Source organism: Tupaia chinensis, unplaced genomic scaffold (assembly GCF_000334495.1).
Source record: "Tupaia chinensis unplaced genomic scaffold, TupChi_1.0 Scaffold000085_1, whole genome shotgun sequence".
Classification (NCBI taxonomy): Eukaryota; Metazoa; Chordata; class Mammalia; order Scandentia; family Tupaiidae; genus Tupaia; species Tupaia belangeri.
The window spans coordinates 1,956,662-1,979,490 of NW_006159547.1; the positions used below are offsets into that span (position 1 = coordinate 1,956,662).

The 22,829-nt window shown below is 38.4% G+C and overlaps 1 protein-coding gene and 1 pseudogene across 1 annotated transcript in view; one reads left to right on the forward strand and one right to left on the reverse strand.

Moving 5' to 3' along the window:
- LOC102486664 (single-pass membrane and coiled-coil domain-containing protein 1-like) overlaps positions 1–21,954 on the forward strand; it is a 32,329-nt pseudogene extending 10,375 nt beyond the window's left edge.
- LOC114006789 (caspase-7-like) overlaps positions 1–22,829 on the reverse strand; it is a 78,436-nt gene that overhangs the window by 44,761 nt on the left and 10,846 nt on the right. The gene's annotated exons all lie outside the window — the stretch shown is intronic.

Here is a 22,829-nt window from a genome sequence, read left to right on the forward strand (position 1 = left end):
GATCATGTTAAAAGGTGAGGAAATTGAGACTTCAGAATTTTATATTTAAACAAGAATCAAAGGAGTAAAACTTTATTGGTGCCATCTTTAGCATAAGTGAACAGATAGAAGGGCTACACCAAAGAGGTAACATTACTAAAATCAATTATCTAGACAACTGGCCCCTCAACTCACACCTAAAGAATAGTCTTATCCATAGGTTCAAAGAAAGCTAGTTAATTATTTGAGGCAAGCAGTGAAAGGGAGATGCCAACAACTACCCCTACACGTTTATAGGAATGTTCTGGACTTGCTCTCTCATTATCAATGTGTTTACCATCATCATTTTAACAGGCTTCCCAACTACAAAAAGTTACCATCTCTCTCTATAGATGATTATCAAATAAGCACAAGTAGATTCTTTTATCTTAATGCCCAATAATAGATGTCTCTAGCTAGACAGAAGAGGTTAAGTAAGAAAATCAAAAGTCAGATGTCAATCCTGTGTATGAGCAGAATGACCATCAGTCTGGAGAGTCACCTACTCACAGGCCGTATCCTGAGAAATGAGAAAATGGTTCATTGGAAACAGTGGGACACATTCCAGGGACAGGGAAATGGTACAGCACTACTCTCAATAATTCTAACCAAATTATGGAATCCCAAAGATATGCTAGGGACAAAGAATAGAATAGGCTCCTGTTCTGTGTCACTGGATCAACATTTTTAACATCCAGTGTAATCGGTGAAACAGAGCTGAATGCCCAGACCCATCCTGAAAATGAAAACACAGAAGCAGCTTTTTTAATAGACAGGTGGTGGGACCAGCAGATGGTGTAGTGGTTTCATTGCTGAACTTCCACATAATCGACCTTGGTTCAAATTCTGAACCTAGTGGCTTAAACTCACACCAGGTTTGTATGTGCATGTGTACCCAAAATCCCAAGAGGAAAATGGAGGAGAAGGGATTGTAGCATGGCCATCCCCCCCGAGAGGTGATTTCTTGCTTTCTGTTTCTCTTTCTGGTGAGCACACACACCCTATAGCAAATATATATATATGTATGTATATAAGTATATATAAAGACAGGTGGCTACAGAAAAAAAGCTAGAAACATAAATGGTCTTCGTTTTACCCAGAAGCCCTCTAGTCTTCCATATATCAAAATGTCATGCCAATGACCTTCTTGAAATATGCCCTTTGCCCCTGTTCCTTGTGTAAATACACCAAAATATTGCTCAACCCTGGGCACAAAGTCATGAGACTGGAAACCTTGAAAACTGACTTCACTTTGTCTATTTAAACATGATTCTCAGGAGCTCCATGAGAATATCTGTAGTAGAACGTTAAACTGATTTTCCTATTATCTTTGAATTCTGGGGGGGGGGGGCAAATGCTAACTATAATTATACCCAAGCCAGTTAGGTCGAGACCGTTAATTCAGCATCAAAATGCTATACATCTTGCTGGATGAGCCTTGACACACACAAAGATGGTGTTTGGCAAATCACCTCTCCTTGGATTTCCTTGGAGAGACTAATCAATGAGTCATTCATTTCCTCAACATTCAATGATATAGAGAAGAAAGAGTTTCTGCCTCCCTACCAGTCAAACCCAACAAGGGAGGCTTTAGAGACCTACCTAGAGAGCCATATTCATGTCTCCTGTAAGTTCCATGGCACAGGCTGTAATGTCTGACTCAGTCCTGAAAAGCTGTAAACATGGCGCTTGATGTCCTATTCTGGAGAATGGAGTGACAAAGAGGGCTATGATGAAAGTTAACTGAACTCACACCAATGATGGAACAAAAGTCTGTGTGTGTCCAAATGTGGATTCCACGACATGGAGCTGACTTTAAATCATCTTTACAGGAAACCTGAATAAGTACACCTGGACAGATAAAGTGGTACCCGCGTAGAGATTTTGAGGAGCATAAATCATGGGAAGTTGGAAGCTGAGAAGGAAAATATAAATGGCCAGTTGTAGGAAATGTCACCTGTGTCAGGGACTCACAGAGGACAAGCTATAGCTGTTGGGCTCTCCTAATAATCAGGCTCTCACTACAAACCAGTATCAGCATGTCTTCCTTGGCAGAGGTGGAGTCCAGAGAACTAGAGAAGACCGTTTTAGCATTTATTTTTCTCTCATCTTATATTTCCTTCTTAATTCCAGAGAATCAGGAAGCAGCCTTGTAAATGAGGAGGGAGTGCAAGAATTAGGAAAAAGAGTAAAAGACCACAAAGTCTCCCTTTCCATTGCAGAGTTTTAGCCAGAACTGAATGAAATAAATGAGGTGAGTGATTGAAGTATATTTGATGGACTGGACTCAATTGTTTTATAATCTGGAATGATACTCGATATGACTTAAAAAGGTATGAGATCTGCCTGAGAATTCACCCAGCATAGGGAAGAAAAATCCAGAAAAATGGGTTTCAAGGCATAGGAATGGGAAAGGATAAAGGCCCTTTCTACTTCCTATCAAGTCCATTCATTTAATAAAGTATTATACTGTGTTTATGTACACATTCTGCAATTACTACACTGGGGCCAAAAATTACATTTCTATAAATAATAATAGCAATGACACTTTATGTTTACGTTGGCAACTTGTATGTCAAACCTTATTGTGATACTAAATCTATCACAAGTATTTTCTCACTTGAGCTAAACAAACATCTTTAAAAATTCATTCAATCTATTTTACAGTGAAAGAAAGTAAGGCCTAGGTTAAATAACTACCGAATGCACACAGCTGAAAGGGTGAAGGCAGGACCTTAGCTCAGGCTCTTTGTCTCCAAAGCCTAAATTCCTAAGCAGTAGGCTTCCCTTGTGCAACAATGCACTAGGTATTGTACAAAATAATGAAATAGTTCATGCTTTCAATGTCTATGCCTATACTCTTATCCATTTTATTATATTATTTCTATTTTAAATGTTTTCACAGTCTACTTTTTATCTAGGTGGCCAGAGCAGAGTTTTCCAAAATGAAGGCAATGATCTATTGGGTCATTAGAAAAATTATTATGTGTTTTTCTGTTTTTCTATGCAAAAATGCATCATAACTTGAACTGCTGAGCACTTAAATCTGGCTAGTGTAATTTAAACTGCATCTTTAACTTAATTTAAATTAACTTCAAATTTAAATGGCTACATGTAGCTGGTGGCTATGACATTGAAATAGTCAAAGGTAATACAGCTGGCATGCCTTGGCCTATCAATGAACAGATCGTGGTGAACCACATAGCAGGCACATACTGGAGACTCTGAGTTACCTGAGGGAAAAAGCTCTAGATTAAGGAAGAGCCAGGTGGGCGGTGCTGGATTGTGGCATCAAGGCCCTGTTGAGGGTGCTATTCCTTTCTCTGTCTCCCTCACTTATGAAATAGATAAGTAATATACTTTCAAAAATATTCCTCTTTTGGGCTTGCTCTGTGTCCCAATAGTTAGGCAGCCATATCTCACATGACCAGCCATGCATTTAGTGTCAGACCCAGCAGGTTGAGAAACACACAGGACACGTGTATGTGTGTGCCCAAAATCCCAAAAGGGGGAGAGAGAGCGGAGAAAGCATCGAGGCATGACTGTGTCCCATGAGGTGCTTTATTCTCTCCCTCTCTCTCTGGCCCTCTCTGGCGAGCACACACACTCCCTAGCTCACACGCATGAAAAAAACTTCACTTCCCAGTGGTTAGATCAAGCTAAATATTTACTGTCTGGTAATCAAGGCATTTCCCTCCACAGCTGTGACTTCACATTTGTTCTGGGTAACATTTTAAGAAAGACATTCTGAAAACAATTCAGACGACAACAATCAAGATAAAGAAGGATCTGAAAAAAGATAGTCATGTGGGAGAACATGGGATTAGCCAAGAAAAGAAAAATCGCAGAGGTCATACAGGTGCCATCTTCAAACAATGAATGCTTGTCACGTAGGACAGAAGTCGAGTTATTCTGTACCATTCCAGAGGGTGGGACTAAAAGACTTTAAGGGGATCTCGGATGGTCCCAATGGAAGCAAGAGCCAGAAGTTGAGCTATTTAACAGAATTTACTACTTAAGAAGTGATGCACTCCAGCTACTAACAATGTTCATGCAAATAGTGGAAAATTCTAAAATTCTAAAACTTAAAATTATAGTTAAAATTTAAAATTATAGTTAAAATAAGAATCTATACATTTTAGTTGTGCTTAATGAAAAGTTGTCATGGGGACACTAAGACTACAAAAGCATGGGTTAGCCATTTCTTCTCATTTTTTTTTTTTAATAGAGGAGCATGTTTCATGAATACTTACATGTTGAACACCATAACATTTGTTGTATCTATTCTATATTTTGTTATCAAAATTTGAGTGTTTATCTAAATACATTTCCTTTAAAAAGGCCAAAGAACTTTCCTGTTATATTATGTGATTTAGCAGTTCTGAGAACTATAACTTTGAGATGACCAGTGTCAACTACAAGACGTTATATTTGTTGGAGTTTGTTGAAAATTCTGTGTGTTCTAGTAAGTTGTAAATTACATTTTTGTAGGAGGCAGAGTTACTCATTTATTTTGTGGAAATTAACCCTACTTATGACATCACTCATGCCATTCAACCTATATAAAATAGTAAATTCCCTTAGAATTAGGAACATATCAAAAAGCATTTCTGATAAATATAATAATATTTTCACATAAGATGCTAACAGATCAGTTTTTTGTGGTGTGTGTTTGTGTGTGTGTGTATGTGGGGGGGGTGTATTTTAGTTAGGTCTTACTGCATCACAGTTCTCCTGCCTCAACTTCTTGAGTACTGGGACTACAGAACACCACTGGCCCACTTTTTTTGTCTAAGGGTGGGAGAGGAATTGAACATAGATTCTCCACATGGCCTCAGTGTACCAAGCAGCAGTATGTGCTAATATAGGTGGGCCTCAAACAGATTAATGCTAAGATCCAATCTCATTTTTTTTCCCAAAATAGTATTTATCAATTTCTTGGAACCAGGAATACTCTCTTCTCCCTTTTCTATTTATCAAAGTTCCCACATCCTTCAAGGCCCATTTTCTGTTTATCTCAGCCTCTGTATTTATACCATAGTCATGTTTTCACTACTCTATGTTGAACAGTCATTCACTTAGTTCCTGAATGATCTTCGGCCTTGTGTATATTTTTTGTTTGACTATGACCTGTTCCTGCTCTAGTATAGTGCCTTGCATAAGAAGACACATAATAAATGCTGACTAGATTGCTGATAGGCACTGATTACTAAATACTGACAGATTGAGAAAAGTTGAAAATCTATAGAGGAACTGGCCAGACTAGGAAGAATTTGCATCCGTTGATCTTTGCTGTATGATGAATTACCCCCAAATTTGGTGACTTCAACCAATCATTTTATGATGTTCACAAAATTGGTCTGGAATTTGGACAGGGCAGATTGGGGCTGGCTTTTCTGCTTCATGAGGGTGGGGTCTCGGGTAAGATCAAGGCTGAACCATTCAAGGGCTGGGGCTCAAATTATCTGAAAACTTGTTTCAGTCACAGGTCTGGTGTTTGAATGGGTGTAATTCAACGGTTACAACTGCTGACTCCAGCACCTAAATGTGGCTTTTTCTTGTGATTATACATCTCAGCTACAAGACAATCTGACAGGACTCCTAGCATGAGCATCCAGCCAGCCAGCTAAAAGCCCTTTCTGGCCTAGTTTTGAAGTTGTTTAGTGTCACTTCCACCATACTCCATTGGCTGAAGCAGTCACAAGCCCACCGGGATTTGGGGGTGGGGGTGGGGCAGAAAACATAAATTCCACCTCTTTCTGAAGGCACGGCAAACAACCACTTAGCATGCAGGATGGGAAATATTATTGTAACCATCTTTGGAAGCACAAGCTACAGCACTGAAGTTCTTTGGAAAATGCAAATTCTAAGCCCCTCTAGGCTGTAAGAGACTACAGTATTTAGAAATGCTCAGTTTGTGACCTTATGTTCTGGAATTAGGTGAAATTCCTGTCCAGAACATTGTGCTAGTAACAACAGCAGTAATAGATACCATTTGTTGACACATATTATTGAATACTTACTAAGGACCTTACAAACATTTGCTAATTCCACATCTCTAAAGGGTTCATAATTATCTCAGTTTTCAAACATGAAAATTATGGCACAAAGTTGTCAAGTAACTTGGCCACGGTTGATGTAAGTCAGAATTTATATCAGCCATATCTGTAACTCTGGAGTCCAGATTCTTAACCCCGGAGTACAGTGACTCTGTATATAACAGTGTTCATCTTAAAGGGTCCATAATTTTTCAATTCTGTAGTTCATTGTAAATGCCTAAGAACACCTGAGAAGTGTGGCTTTTATCATTGATTCCTCCTGTAGGATGTTACATTGTTTCTGGTTCTGTGCTACAAGCTGTTCTTTTGGAAACTTAGTAACATTATGTTTCAGTCTGTTCTCTAACCATAACTTGGTCATAATTGGTTCTGGCATCTGCTTTCATCAACTCAGCTACATAGTCTCTTCTCTTGTTCTTACCTGTAGCAACAGCAGTAGCAAAGGAGCAAGCAAAAACACATCCACAGATTTTCTTCTGTAGTAGCAACTTCTGTTTCTATGTTTGAATTGTATTTCAGGACTCATTCTCTGTTCTAAAGTGAATGCATTATTGCCTTGTATCTAAAAGAGGTTTACTTCAATGGCTGAGTGATGGTTTTCTCCAATTTATGGGACAGAAGGTTCCTGCTGCTGCCAGAAGTTTCCAGTCTAGTTAAACACAAATTACAGAAACCTGAGCTACCCTACAGACTAATTAAAGAGAAACTGCCAAACCTTTGGAAAACAGGATTTTCTAATAGATTTCCCTATAGCTATGCATATCAATTTATAAAAAGCTAAGAGCAAATATTCCAACTAGTGATTTACCATCTGAATAAAATTGCACACATGCACAAAAAAGCCCATTTAATAAACTAGTAATGGAACATATGCTTGCAGATAAACTGCTCCACGTTTTTCTACTGGGAGGTTCAAATGCAGGAGTGAAACTAAGCAGATACTTGAGTGAAGTGATTTTTCTGCCCTGAAGAGGAATCATGTTTCATACCTACTTTCTGAATTCTTTTTTGTTTTGCCAGACATCTACCCCCTGTATTGCACAAGAATAGAAAGCCACAAATTGCCTAAAGGCAGGTGGTCTAGCTTTGAAAGTTACTAATAGTTACCATTCCATTGCAATCTTCCAGACTGTTTAATTGGAACTGGCCTTTTTTTGTTCAGTATTAGCTGGGGAACAGAAAACTGCTTTCCTTCAGGCTGAGCACTGGGGAATAGGTGTTCTGCATATCAACTTAAAAGCCAAGAAACAAGAAAAAATATTTCAGGTAACATAACAGCTGTTGAGCTCTGCTGAACATAATTACTAAAACCACCTTGGCTGGTCCTGGGGGAAAACACAAATAGCTTTTAGCTAGTTTTGGTTCCTGGGTAGATTTTAAGCATTCCATTCTAAGGTGATCTGGGAATATATCAAAATAGAATGTGAACATCTGGAATAATTACAAAGTAACAGGACAGAAAAAGAAGATGGTACTGAACTGCAATAGCAGCCCACATAGTGGAGGGCTGAATTAAATAGCCCTGGGATTCTGTAGACATTTAATAGAATTATGTATGGAATATTTGTTTCAAGTTTCCTAGATTGGTAGATATAAAGGATAGAAGAAATTGCAAAGCAAAACCCTGATTAACCTCCTTATTTGATGATACAATTTGTTTGATAAGGGGGAATTAGAGAACAGGGAGATCGTTAATAGTATAAACAGTTGTACCTACCAGCCTCCTAATTCCTGGGCTATTTCTCCTCCTCCATACTAGGTTGTCAGGAAAGCCATGATGTAGCTATTTTTTTTTTTATGCAAAAAATGCATCAAGACTTTGCCAGAAACCAATACTTTTTTACTATCTAAATTTTGTAGAGAGGCTTATGGTATTGTCATATATCTCATTTCATTATATTGTCATACAATATGGATATCAAAAAAAGCATTTGTCCATTTTAATGATGATGTTTATTTCAATGCAAATAAATATATAAAGTTTAGTGTCCTAATGTTAGCTAAATAGGCAATGATATAAAGAAAACCAGGCCCCAAACCTCCAGCTTTTAGTCCTATGTAGGGCCTACTGGTTAAGGTGACCCAGGTAAACTGAAATACTTTCTATGTGACGTGCACGTGTTATCTACGCTGGAGATTAGATAATTACATCACTGAGTATTATCAAGTACAAACACTTGTTAGGTCAGGTTCTATACAAGGATATTGTAAAATTAAACAAATAAATAAATACATGATTTTTAAAAGGCCCATGATAGAAAACAAAACTAAGCATAGCAAAGGCACAGAGCTGCAAGCTTTTACAAGTGGAAAATTTAAAACCAATCAACCTGCAAACTTTTTCCAATTTTTTTTCCTTTTTTCTTTTTGCCTTATTATAAAAATAAAACTAACCAAAAGTAAGGGAAAATTTATTTCCTTCATTTTCAGCCACCACACTTTTCCCCAGCTTTTCTCTTTACCCTTTTCTCTGGTCAAAAAGAAAAAAAACTTTCATTTATTCCTGTGGCTGTATATTTGCAGCTATTTATTGAGCACCTAATCCACGCCAGTGCTAGGCTAAGTATGGGGATAAAATGAGGACTAAGACATACCAAGAAACTCCCAAGTGGTGGGAGATGCAGACAGCAGAATGGCATTTACAACAGATGTCTTTACTGTCTCTGGCCCCTACTGAGGACAATAGAAAAGCTCCTAGAGAAAGATAATTTTTTTTTTGAGAATATTTGCTATAGGGTGCATGCTTTTGCCGGAATGCCAGAGAGAGAGAAAGAGAGACAGCGAGAAATCACTCCCCCCCCCCGGGAGGGAGGGGAATGGTCACGCCCCAATCCCTTCTCCTCCATTCTCCTCTTGGAATCTTGGGCACGCACACACACAAGCCCAGCATGAATTTAAGTCACTCTGGGTCCGGGACTCAAACTGCAGTCAACTACACAGGAGTCCAGTAACACAGTCATTATGCCAACTGCTGGTCCCAAGCTTCTAGAGAAAATTACCCTAGGTTAAAACCTAAAATAGGGCAGGAGAGGGAATGAGAGAAAAAAGAGTATTTAAGAAAGCAACAAACATACAGAGACAGATTCAAAGTGTTTCCAGATCAAAAAACTGAAAGAAGTTAGTGGGAGACAAGCAGGGCGAATAGTGGCAGAAGTTGGGATTAGACTGGGTGACCAGGGCCACATCACACCTAGGGCTGTCAGCCCTGTCCAGGGCTTGAACTCAATCGTAGGGGCAACTGGGGAACAATGAACTGGTTTAATTAAGAAGACAAAAACAGGATGTTTTGAAAAAATGACTCAGGCCACTAAGAGATGATTTAGGACTGTCACTATAATCGAAGAGATAAGAGCTGCCTAAAACAGTTCACACATTGTTTGACCAGCAGGACACAATTCCGTGGCGTCCTTCTCACACTTAGACTTTATCGATATATTCTGCGTCTACTCTTATGAAGAATTTGCATCCTGTTGAGTTTTTCAAGATAAAAGCAAGCAAATGCAGGTATTTTGGGGACAGGAGTCCCCCCAAATTCCATTATCCTCCTGCTTCCCAGAAGATGGCAGGCTGGGGGCTGGTCTGGCTCTCATTCTGTAATCCCCTTTGCTTGCCCTTCCCTCAGCTCAGAACACTTCTTTCAGATCTTTTTCCTAGATCCAACTCACTTTTCTTCTCTTTCAGCCCTAAGATTTCTGCATTAAAAAAATAAACAAAACAAACAAACAAACAAAACAAAACAAAAAACTTACCAGAGGGTCCATGCACTTGCCAGAGAGAGAAAGACAGAGAGAAAGCGAGTAAGTACCACCCTGGGCCATGGTCATGCCACAGTCCCTCTCATCCGTTTCTCCCTCGTCTTGGGATCTTGGGCACACACACACATACATCTAGTGTGTTTTTCAAGCTACTGGGCTCAGGACTCAAAACACATAGTCAGCTACATGGAATTCAGCCTCCTTGACTACCAGGCCATGGGCTGGCCCATCACATATTTCTTTAACCTTTACCTATTTATTGGGTTGTTGGGAAAGTCATGACACATTTTTACATAGAGAAATAGAAAAACACATCATGACTTTCCCAACAGCCTAATATTTCTTCCATGAGAAAAAGAGAAAGAGACAATGGCGGGGAGACAGGCATCCCCAGCAAGGTCTCCATGCTACGATACACCCTCAGTCTCAGCTGGTGCAGATCATGAACATAAACACTCATGGCCAGCATACTCAGGGAGGTCCCACAACACAAACCAGAACCTTTCTCAGTCAGGTCCAATCACAATTACCACTGTACCACTGCCTGGCCCTCTGCACATTTTCTTAACACAGGTCCCTTTTCCACATGATTCATTATTTTGACCTCTGCCTTCTACAATGGAAGTTTAACATAGATATGCGTTCTCTGCATTAACAGAAGAGTCACTGGTCATGTTTGTTAGTTTAATATAGTTAAAATTGCTCCTAAGTTTCTCTTCTTTCCTTGGGCTCACACACATCCTCTAGCCCTGCAGGGTCTCCGCATCTCCATTCATATAGTAACAGCCCTGAGAATTGCGACCTCAGAGATCTTGGCAGGGGGGTAACAGAAGAAAGTCAAGTGTCAGAAGCAGCATGAAGTGGATGAACTCCAAGATCCTGAGCTCTCCTCTGGAGTGTTGCTTCCTAAAAATTCATCAGACCACACAATCCACACACACAAAGGAATGCACTGAACTTTGAAGATTATGAAAGTAAATATCACCTGATTTTAACCAAATGCATACTCTACTCCCCCCAAAAAAAACATAAAAATGGCCTTTTAAAATATGTAACCAGAATAGGTTTTGGCAATATAACAGTGGAAAACACTTAATTGGTTGGGTGGGGGGGGTTAACTTTTGCTCTGAATATTTACCATGATTTAAAATTCACACAGGTAAAACTAGATCCCAAAGCAGTTTGACTAGGATGAATATAAACTAAAAGCAAGTTTAAACAAGTCCCATATGGACTGAACTTTCAGCATTTCAAAAGTGGTGTTATTCAAAAAAAAATTACTCTAACATTGGAGAATTAATGTACTGAATACAGCCATACCACAATGAGTGGAAGGGAAGTCTTTCTAAATGAAAATTAATTGTTGACCACCTGTCAAAGCAGTCAATCCTGATGCAAGAATCAAATAATATCTCAGCTCCAAGGAAAAAAAAAGAGAACTTTTCGTTTCACTAGATTGGGATCTCATCCTAGTCACTGACGTCTGAATCCTGAAACAGCAACGCTAGGACCTAGGAAGAGGGTGATTGTCTCTAGCTACTAGAAGTAAAGCTCAATAAGGAACTCTCAGTAAAATAGGAAATAGAGGCAGCAAATTTTAAGATGTTCTAATAGGTTGTACTTCCCTTCTTTTATTTTCAAACAACCCTAAAAATACTGACTCTAAAAGTCTTAAAATGATAACAAGTAGTTCCCAGACCTTGTTTTACTGAGGGAAAAGGCAGAGGTCCACAATCGGAATTCCAAGAGTTGCCTCCCCTTTCCCAAGGCCTGCATGGCTTTGGCAGCAGCAATCAGGCTTAAAGAAAACTGCTACAGAGAGTGCTCTCACCAAGGCAATGCAACAGCAAGAGACAGGCTGTAGATGGATTCTGCTGCACCAGCATCTGAGCTGGTTGTAGCAGATGCCCTGGCCATGAGAGCCTGTAGCAGGGAGAACAATCCTGATGTCTTCTAATGAATATCAAGTGAGGGCTGGAGCCATGGCGTAGAGGTTAAGGGAGCAAGATCCCACAGGGATGACCAGGTAGTCTGAATTCCAGTCCCAGAAACTTGACACATGCCAGATGCATAGGTATGCATGTCCTGAATCCCAACAGAATTGAAAATAAAAAAATTGCAGCCTGATCATGTCCCATTGCTGGGTGCTTTCTCCCTCTCCCTCTTTCTCTCTGGCAAATAAAAGCACCCTCTGGCAAATTAAAAAAAAAGTCAAGTGAGCATGTCTAGTTGCTCGTGAGTCAGATCTTAACCCAGTGTATCATCAGAACACCATCCATGGGTGGTTTTATCCATTACGCAGTTTTAAATGGTTTTTGTTCTTATTCATTGTTTAATTTATATCTGTGGTAGATTATTGCTAGAGACAGGAAGCAAAAGAACACTGATGTTGAAATACACATTTACAAGAAACATAAAAAAAGATAACCTACTAGTTTCCTTCAGATTTTCTTTACTAAATTCATAGGTTGCATGTAACTAATCAAAATATTTATACAGCACATCAAGTTACTGTCTCTAATTCTACCAAAAAAAACTATTAAAGGGAAAATTTTGCCAATAATATGGATTTTTTTCTTTTTCTTTTAAAATTTTTTTTTTGTTTAAAGGGGTTAAAGATTATCCATAATAAAATGATTTATTTGAGAACAAAGGCTAGCAAATAACAACTTAAATCTTTTCCCTGAAATATCTTTTAGGAACAAAAACATGAAAACTATGTAAATAAAACATTTCATGTTTCTAAGAGCAAAATTCAACAAGTTCAGACTTAGAAAATAAGTAGCTTTGTTCCCGCTTAATATATACCGAGTGTCCACACTCTATGACTGAAACTAATTCACTAAAGAATGTAGAAACACAGTATATAGATGTAAATACCAGATATAGTGTGTGTGCAACAGGAGGGTCTAAGGAAGGACACTTAGAAGAAAAATAGGCAGGCAAAGTGTTGATGTCACAGGGAGGTGTGGTATTGTCTGTTGAGGATGTTTTGTGGTTTTGTCAACTGTGTTGGGGAGAGATGTTCACCTGTTGAAATATTCATTTTGTAAGGCAAATAATAATGTGATTGAATGTGTAAAAGAAAATGAAATGAAAATTAAATAAATTAATCTAAAAAAAAAGAAAAGAAGTTTTGTTCATGCTGCCACATGTAGTTACATTTATATCTTTATTTTAATACCCATATAATTCCCAACTAAACATCAGGGATATCATTTACATTTTTGGTCTCTTAATAATGCTTTTTGTTACATGATTAATATTTAAAAATTGAACAGAGAATGTCACTTGCTAAATGGGGAAAAGTTAAGATATACTTTTATATAACAGGATTTTATTTAAACAACAAAATGATTAAGGTAACCATATAATTTATCATCCAAATTAGAATAGTTTTAAGAGTGTAAAGGGCTACTTAAAATCACTTTACCAGAATAAAATGTAAAACTCAGGGCTACCTTGAAGAAGATGGGATTTTTGATTATAGTGCTAACAATTTAATCCATAATAATGTATTGTCCTATTTTTTTAAAAATTGAAAATTGTTGGAAACAGCAGTTGGTATAATGGCTGTTGCTGGACTCCCATGTAGTCAACCTCAGTTCAAGTCCCAGACCCAGTGGCTTAAACGCATGCCAGGCACATGTGTGTGTGTGCCCAAGATCCCAAGAGGAGGATGGAGGAGAATGGATTGCAGCGTGGCCATCCCTCCTGAGGGGTGATTTCTTGCTTTCTCTTTCTTTATCTCTCTCTTTATGGTGAGTGCATGCACCCTAAAGCAAAAACCTCTCAAAAAAAGACTTAAAAAATTGAAAACTGCCTAATATTATAAAACACATAAGATGATGAGATGATTTAAAAACTTGTTCATGAATTGGGGAGTTAGTGAGATGATATAGTTCTGTAAAAGGGGTTTAAACCAAAAAGGAGACCTAAAATATATTGTGCTATTTTAATCCAATTCCTTCATTTCACAAATGAAGATTCTAAACTTAAAAAGGCTAAGACCTGACTAAGGTATGACCCCTAAACTAGATGGAACATTAATGCCCTTAAATTATACCAATTTTCTAGATGACAGGTGGCAAATTCACAACCCTGATTAGAAGAGTGAACCAAGAAAGTAAAAACATAATTTAAGAAAGGATTTGCTAGGGGCCAGCAGGAGGTGTAGTGGTTAAGGACTGGATTCACACATGGCTGACTTTGGTTCAAGTCCCGGACCTGGCAGCTGGAAAATCATGTGCATATATGTCCAAAATCCAAGAGGAGAAGGGATTGTAATGTGACAGTCCCCAGTTGAGGGTAATTTCTTACTTTCTCTCTTTCTATCTCTCTCTGTCTTTACTGTGAGAACACGTGCCTTATGGGGAAAAGAAATTAAAAAAAAGTGTTTTCTAATACTCTAACAACTAACGTGAAGTAATTTTTGCTATAGGGCATGTGTACTTGCTGGAGAGACAAAGCAAGACAGAAAGCAAAAAATCACCCCCCAGGAGAAATGACCATACTGCAATCCCTTCTCTTCCACTCTCCTCTTGAAATTTTGGGCATGCACGTACACATACCCAATGTGTTTTAAGCTGCCAGGTCTGGGACTTGAACCAAAGTAAGCTACATGGGAGTCCAGTGACATAACCATTATGCCATCTGCTGGTCCCAGTAATGAACTCTTTTAACAAAAATCATGAAAAATAATTCATACTATCAATAGTCCAAGGTTTTCTACAATGTCTAGTCACAGAAACTCTAACATCAATTCCAGTGGCAGGAAAGTTTACCAAGGTTACCAGAGCAGAGGAACAAAGGTCTGGACTGGTGATGGGCAGCTGGTGACCTGAACAGTTCCTTGTCTGGAGGCTCACAGGAAAGGGGAGGTTCTAATGTACTAGACAACTAACATGGCAAACTCTCCCCCACCCAGCAGCTCTAACATGGTGGTCCACTTAAACAACAGTCACAGAACATGAAAAGTTCAATGAAAGAACTGTACTCTTGGATCCAAATATAGAAGATGCAAAATCTGGATAGGTAAGGCCAGTCCACAGCAGTGGACAAAATCCATGTGATTTGTAGAAACAGTTGAAAACGCAATTGAGACAGGAAAAAGCAACAGCCTCTAGCAAGCAGGTGAGACTCTAGTTCTCACTTCACCTCCCATCTGCAAATAGAATTAGTAAACCTCAGAATCCTGAGGCAATTTTAGGAGTGCAATGGAGGTCTCAATAAAAAGGTACAGAATATTTAGCTACAAGGTAGAAGAAGCATCTTGAAAGACTATTTGGAAAACTTAGGTGAATATATTTGTATTCCAGGCTCGCAGTATCTCTGTGAGTTACACAAATGTTATTCTTAAGTGGCATTTCATCATACTTAAATTCATATTGTATGAAATCCAGTGGCAGTAAATGGTAACTGATAAATCTGGACATTCAAGGTGATTGAAATGGATAATAGAATGACTTACATAGTTCCAGTATATTAGCTGACAAGTAGAAAGAGAAAACAAGAAAAAAAGCAGTTATATTTAATTAAAGGAATCAAAGCAAGAAAAGAGTAGAACAATGGAAAAAAAGGTGAAATAAAACAAAATGATAAAGGCAGTCAATAATGGCATCTTTGGAGAAAAAGGTCCTTTTATTGTCAGTGGAAGCTTTTTCTTTTCAGTTTCCTTTTTATGTTTTTACAGTAAACATCTTACATCATAGCCCGTTGAGTTCTACAGAGGGAATACAAGATTTCAAGACAGAAACTTGAACTTAAATCATGGTTCCACCGCTGACCTTGAGCAAATCACTTGGTGTGTTTGTCCTTGTTTCCCATTTCCACAGAAGAGCAGGAATAGCTTACTGATAAGGCTTTCGAAGGGAATAAATCTGATGTTTATGTGAACACGTTTGTCTTAAGGAAGATCATTGGCTATATTCATTTCTTTCCAAGAATATTTAAAATAATTTTTGAGGATTTTTCAAGAAAGAATGTGCAAAAATAAATAGAGAAATGCTAAAGAAAATATGGAACTATGCAAAGTCTTACAATGAGTTAACCACCATTAAAAAGAGCTCATTAGCATTTGATAACCTTTGCAGTTGACAAAGTGCTGTTCTGAAGATTCTATTATTATATGGTATACAGGTTCCAATGAACAAAATAGGGAAGAATGAAAACTCAACCTATGAGAAAAGTGGCAGTTAGCAGGACAGGGATTAAGGATGTAATTGTAATTTGAGAAAAAGCATTAATAATTCAAAGGTCAAGATGGTCTATCCCTGAGAACTCCTGTAGCAAAAAGTTTACAGTGCAAATTACAGCTTTTGTTTAGCTATGTGAGGGGAAAACTTTACCTCTGAAATGAAGACTTCAAAAAGAGAACAGGCTTTCTGTTTTTCCTTCCTAAAATGATTCTTGTCCTTCTGCTAGTTGGTCTGGTCATTACCATCATGGCTACCAGACATTGACCAAATGTTCTAGGCACCAAGGATTTACATTGTTAGTCATCAACAATAAAGCACAGTATCAATCTTAGAGATTCGCTGGACACTCTAATCCAGGGCAGCATGAAGGATGATGTACTATCATGAGTACTGATGAAAGCAGCACTAAATAAGTTCTATTAGAGAACTGCAAAAGAAAGAAGGTCTATACTGTTCCTACACAAATGAGTCATGAAGAATTATGGCAGACTGAGTGAAACGGCATTGCTACCTTTTTTATCGCAGTGGAATAGGCAAGGACTGCACATTTTGACAATAAATACAGAGAGTTCCTGGATCTGAACTGAAAGAGGAGGACCTCCCTTGACTTTTCTAAGGATCTTTATGTACAGTGAATGAACAAGATAAAAAATATCTAAGTACTCCTCTAAATCTTTTTTTAAAATTTTTAAAATTATCATCATAATTTTGTTTATATTACATTGGATTGCATATAACTTTACAGTGTATTACATTGCTTTTTCAAAAGGGAATGCCATGTGTGTCAGTCAGTACTGAGACAATCTCCCCACTTCATCATTCAATATCTTTTCATTGTTTTCCCCAATCATTATTATTATTCTAATTATTTTTTTAAACAGTCAATCACTACTTCTCATTTTTCTTGTAAAAAGACATTACCCATCATGAAATACTTCTCAGACCAATTCAGTTGAGAATACTATACATGTCATCAACAGGTAATAAGTCATATCTGTTTCCCACTGATGTCCTGCCTCTCTATTTGTTCTCTTGCTATCTTCCTCTATCCTCTTCTCTTCACCCCCCATTCCACACTGTTGTATTCCCGTTAAGTACTTTCACTGCTTTTATGTCCTCCAATATTTCACCCTCTACCATAAAGTGCAGATAGTCGGTATATATTAAGTGGATACATACAATATCTTTCTTTCATAGCCTGGCTTACTTCACTCAGCAATATATCCTTCATATCTGACCACTTTCTATCAAATGCCAGGGTCTTGTTATTTTTTATGGTTGAGTAGTATTCCATAGAGTATATATGCCACACTTTTCCAATCCATTCATCAGTGTATGGACATTTAGGTTGGTTCCATGTCTTGGCAATCATGAATTATGCTGTAATAAACATTGATGTGCAAACACTGTTCCATTTGAGCATTCTCCTGTCCTTTGGGTAGATACCCAGAAGTGGGATTGCTCGATCAAATGGTAGCTCTATTTGTAGATCTTTGAGGAACCTCCATATTGTTCTCCACAGTGGTTGACCCAGTTTAAATTCCTACCAACAGTGTAGGAGGTTTCCCTTTTCACCACATCCCCGCCAACATTTATCACTTTTTATATTCTTAATCTTTGCCATTCTGACAGGGGTTAGGTGGTATCTCATTGTGGTTTTTATCTGCATCTCCCTTATGATGAGGGATATTGAGCATTTCCTCAGATGCTTTTTGGCTGTTTGTATGTCTTCCTTAAAGAGATTTTTGTTCAGCTCATTTTCCCATCTTTTAATTGGGTTCATCGTTTTCTTTCTTTTTTTTTTTTTTTTTTTTGCATAAGGCACTTGAGTTCCCTGTGTATTCTGGTTATCAGTCCCTTGTCTGAGGCATATTTAACAAAAATATTTTCCCATTCTGAGGGTTGTTGGTTCACACTTGTTGCTGGGTCCTTTGCTGTGCAGAAACTTCTTAGTCTGGTATTGTCCCACTTGCCTATTTTAGGAATTATTGCCTGTGCTTTGGGAGTCTTATTTAAGAAGTCTTTGCCTACTCCAATGTCTCCCAGAGTTTTCCCAGCATTTTCCACCAGTAGTTTTATTGTTTGAGGTCTTAGGTTCAGATCTTTGATCCATTTTGAGTTGATTGTTGTTAATGATAAAAGATGGGGGTTCAGTTTTCTAAATCTTCATTGATAAATCACTATGCCTGCCATGAGCCTTAGATTTTGTAATATATTTTTGACCAAGTTCTTTTTATAGAGAAGAGCCCCACAAAATGTTCTCAGTGGTCTATAATACACTAAGTCTAGAGTATACTCAGAGTGACAAAAATTATGCTAAGCTAATAATTGCTCCTATGCATTGATACAAACCCATATTCATCAGCCAGACTTCCGCTCCCCAATAGTCTGCTTCTAGGTCACTTCCTTCTTTGGTCGTGCTGTATCCTCTGCAAAAATAAATCCCTGTTGGACTACTCAACCAGCCTCCAGGCATGTTTGTGCAAAGCTAAATGTGAAAAAGGTTAGGAAGAGTGACCAATCTCACTGATCCTTTTTTATAAAGCCTCCTATTCTGATGTACATTTGGGACTGAATGAAGGAAATAAGTGGAACAAAGAGAAATCATGAGCAAGTATTGGGTTGGAAAAGTCATGACATATTTTTGCTGTTTTTCTATGCAAAAATGCATCATGACTTTTCTAACAAGCCAATAGAAAGGGAAGGAAAAGATAGGAGAAATAGATGTAAGAAAATAGCCCAAGGAATTCATTTTCAAGGATAGTTTAACAAACACTGCTTAAGCAGCCTGCAGATGTGACAACCCAGAAAACAGACATTTCTGGAAAGTTCTTGAACAAATGAAACCCACAAGAGGTTAACCCTGGGAACAAGACAGTGGCTGGTCACTATAGCCCTTTACTCCCTTTTATTTTCTGGTTCTTCTCTCTCGTCAGGATATTTGGCACCTTTTTCATGGGATTGTCCTGAGCTTGCATCTTTCCACCAGACTAGAGAGGGAAATGGACGATACATACCTAATAAGGGAATAATAACAGTAAGGGAAGGTTATATACTCCATAGTACTCAGCCAATGAGGAACTGTGGAAGAACTTGTGCACTAGGGAATTGCTTATTGTAACCATTTCTGGCATACCTGCCCATCAGATACCCAATCTTGCAAAATCACCATTAAAGTCTCACTTCACCATGTCATGTCTCCATGACCATTTTTTGACATTGTATGGGTGAGTGTGTTTCTCACATTAGAGATTTAGCATTTTAGAATTTAGCCTAGTAAAACTGAGAGCTGAGTGAATAGATGTAGGCAAAGGAATATGATGAGTCTATGCCAATTTTAGATACAATACAAATCCTGTCATTCCTCTGTTCCTTCACACATATATAATTCCTCATTATTCTCAGGAAACTCCTTTTCTCTTCTTTTCTCTTTACTTTTCTTTCCTCTTTCCTCTTCTCTTCTTCTTTTTTTTCCTTTTCTTCTTTTCTAGATGGGTCTTGCTATGCCATGATTTTCCTGCTACTCAGGAGCAGGGACTACAAACAAGCCAGGCAAAACTGGGCCCTCCCCCACCATGCAGCCTAAGCCTGCCAAGTAGTAGTGTCTACCAACTTCTACTGGTAAGGCTGGGCCAGAAGTTCCATTTCTTACCCAGAGACAGTTGGTAAAATACATTTCCTTTTTCCAAGACAATACATAGAATATCATATCTTTTTCTTTCTTAAAGAATTATTTTATTAGGGAACCAGCAGTTAGCATAATGGCTATGTCGCTGGACTCCCATGTAGTCGACCATGGTTCGCATCCAGGACCTGGTGGCTTAGAACTCATGCCGGGCGCGTGTGAGTGTGTGCCCAAGATCCCAAGAGGAGAATGGAAGAGAAGGGATTGCAGCGTGACCATTCCCCCTGGAGGGTGATTTCTCGCTTTCTGTCTCTATGTCTCTCTCTGTCTGTCTGGCAAGCGCACGCACCCTATAGTAAAAAACCTCTCAAAAAATTATTTTATTTTCTGGTTCTTCTCTCTCGTCAGGATATTTGGCACCTTTTTCATGGGATTGTCCTGAGCTTGCATCTTTCCACCAGACTAGAGAGGGAAATGGACGATACATACCTAATAAGGGAATAATAACAGTAAGGGAAGGTTATATACTCCATAGTACTCAGCCAATGAGGAACTGTGGAAGAACTTGTGCACTAGGGAATTGCTTATTGTAACCATTTCTGGCATACCTGCCCATCAGATACCCAATCTTGCAAAATCACCATTAAAGTCTCACTTCACCATGTCATGTCTCCATGACCATTTTTTGACATTGTATGGGTGAGTGTGTTTCTCACATTAGAGATTTAGCATTTTAGAATTTAGCCTAGTAAAACTGAGAGCTGAGTGAATAGATGTAGGCAAAGGAATATGATGAGTCTATGCCAATTTTAGATACAATACAAATCCTGTCATTCCTCTGTTCCTTCACACATATATAATTCCTCATTATTCTCAGGAAACTCCTTTTCTCTTCTTTTCTCTTTACTTTTCTTTCCTCTTTCCTCTTCTCTTCTTCTTTTTTTTCCTTTTCTTCTTTTCTAGATGGGTCTTGCTATGCCATGATTTTCCTGCTACTCAGGAGCAGGGACTACAAACAAGCCAGGCAAAACTGGGCCCTCCCCCACCATGCAGCCTAAGCCTGCCAAGTAGTAGTGTCTACCAACTTCTACTGGTAAGGCTGGGCCAGAAGTTCCATTTCTTACCCAGAGACAGTTGGTAAAATACATTTCCTTTTTCCAAGACAATACATAGAATATCATATCTTTTTCTTTCTTAAAGAATTATTTTATTAGGGAACCAGCAGTTAGCATAATGGCTATGTCGCTGGACTCCCATGTAGTCGACCATGGTTCGCATCCAGGACCTGGTGGCTTAGAACTCATGCCGGGCGCGTGTGAGTGTGTGCCCAAGATCCCAAGAGGAGAATGGAAGAGAAGGGATTGCAGCGTGACCATTCCCCCTGGAGGGTGATTTCTCGCTTTCTGTCTCTATGTCTCTCTCTGTCTGTCTGGCAAGCGCACGCACCCTATAGTAAAAAACCTCTCAAAAAATTATTTTATTTAACTTTATTTAATTTGACCAGAGAGGGACAGAGTGAGAAAGAGAGAGGAAAAGTGAGAAAGCAAGCTACCAGGTCCAGAACTCAAACCACAGTCAGCCATGTGGGAGTCCTGCTGCCTTAATCACCATGCCACCTGCCAGCGCTGTAGAATACAATATCTGCATTGTATTCATCTGTACATATTTGAACTCTGCTCTAAATTCATGATACAAGGATGATGAATAAAAAAATTCAATCCAAAGTAGGGTGCATCCTCTAAGACTTTTGAACCGGACTTCTCCAAGGGTAATCTGACACAGAAATCTGAACATCATAGCAAGACTTGGGCCAACCAAGCAGCCCAAGATGAACTGTAGACAGCTGTTTTGGCACTTAGGTTCACTTCAATGGAACTGAACATTTTATACAGCTATGTCATTGAAGAACTTACGTTCTTACACACATGTGTGCTTGAGAAACTGCCAGATTTATTGAGAGGTCTTCCCACTTTAGCCTCTGTTCTTATACAAAAAGTCAAGAACAAGAGCATTAGAGTTGTGTGGGAGTCTGTTCTGGAGGAGTGTGGGCTGAAAGAAGGAGATATTATAGCACTTTGTACCTTGTTACATATGGTAACAAGGGAGAGCACTACACCACTGAGGTGAGACAGAGGTACAGTAGGGATGTCACATTCATGATCGTGAACATGGTAAAGAACCAGATGCTGCAGGATGGTGTGCTGAGGGCTGTTCAGGTCACTGAGAAGGGGAAAGCAGTGAGGACCCATGAAGAGCAAACGTCGTCCCTAAAAGAATTGATACCATCCGTCAGAAACTAATCTGTTACCTTACGGCTCAGTGATTCCACCTTCAGTAATTTATCTTGCAAATGGAAAAGAAATGCGTGCACAATTTATTTATTACGGGAAAATTTTTATAATAAAAGGTGAGAGGAGTGTTAAAGAAATTATGATAAATTTATACAGTAGATTTTTTCTGTGTAGTCATATAAAAGAATAAAGAGGTTCTTTGCATAATGTTATAGAGTCACCACCAAAATTTATTTTCATTTTTAAACATTTTTATTTTTTATTTTTGAGAGGAATTTTTTGCTATAGGCACGTGCATTCACCAGAGAGGCAGAGAGAGACAGAGAGACAGAGAGCAAGAAATCATCCTCAAGGGGGGTGGTCATGCCACAATTCCTTCTTCTCCAATCTCCTCTTGGGATTTTGGGCTTGCCTGCACATGCACCTGGTGTGAGTTTTAAGTCACTGGGTCTGAGAGTCAAGCCTTGGTCAACTTGTAAGAGTCCATTAACGTAACCTTTACACCATCTGCTGGTCCCTTAAACATTTATTTGTAATATGTATTATTAAATGGAAAAAGGACAAAACAAATAAACAGGTAATGCAAATTAGCTTACGTATTCATAAATGTATTCTGCAGAGATACATAAGAAAGTGATAATATTAGTTGTTTTAGGAAAGAAAACTAAGGCTAGGGTTCAAAGGTAAGAAGAAAGTTTTTCACTATAAGTCATCATGTACATTTTGAATTTTGAATGATGTGAATGTATTACTTTTTAAAATACAAAGAAATGATTAAAGGAAAAAAAATGTAGTGAGAATGTGCTTATTTGCCTAGTTATTATTATTGAACTTCAGGATAATGAGATACAATATGGGATATTCCATAATATGCCATATTTCTT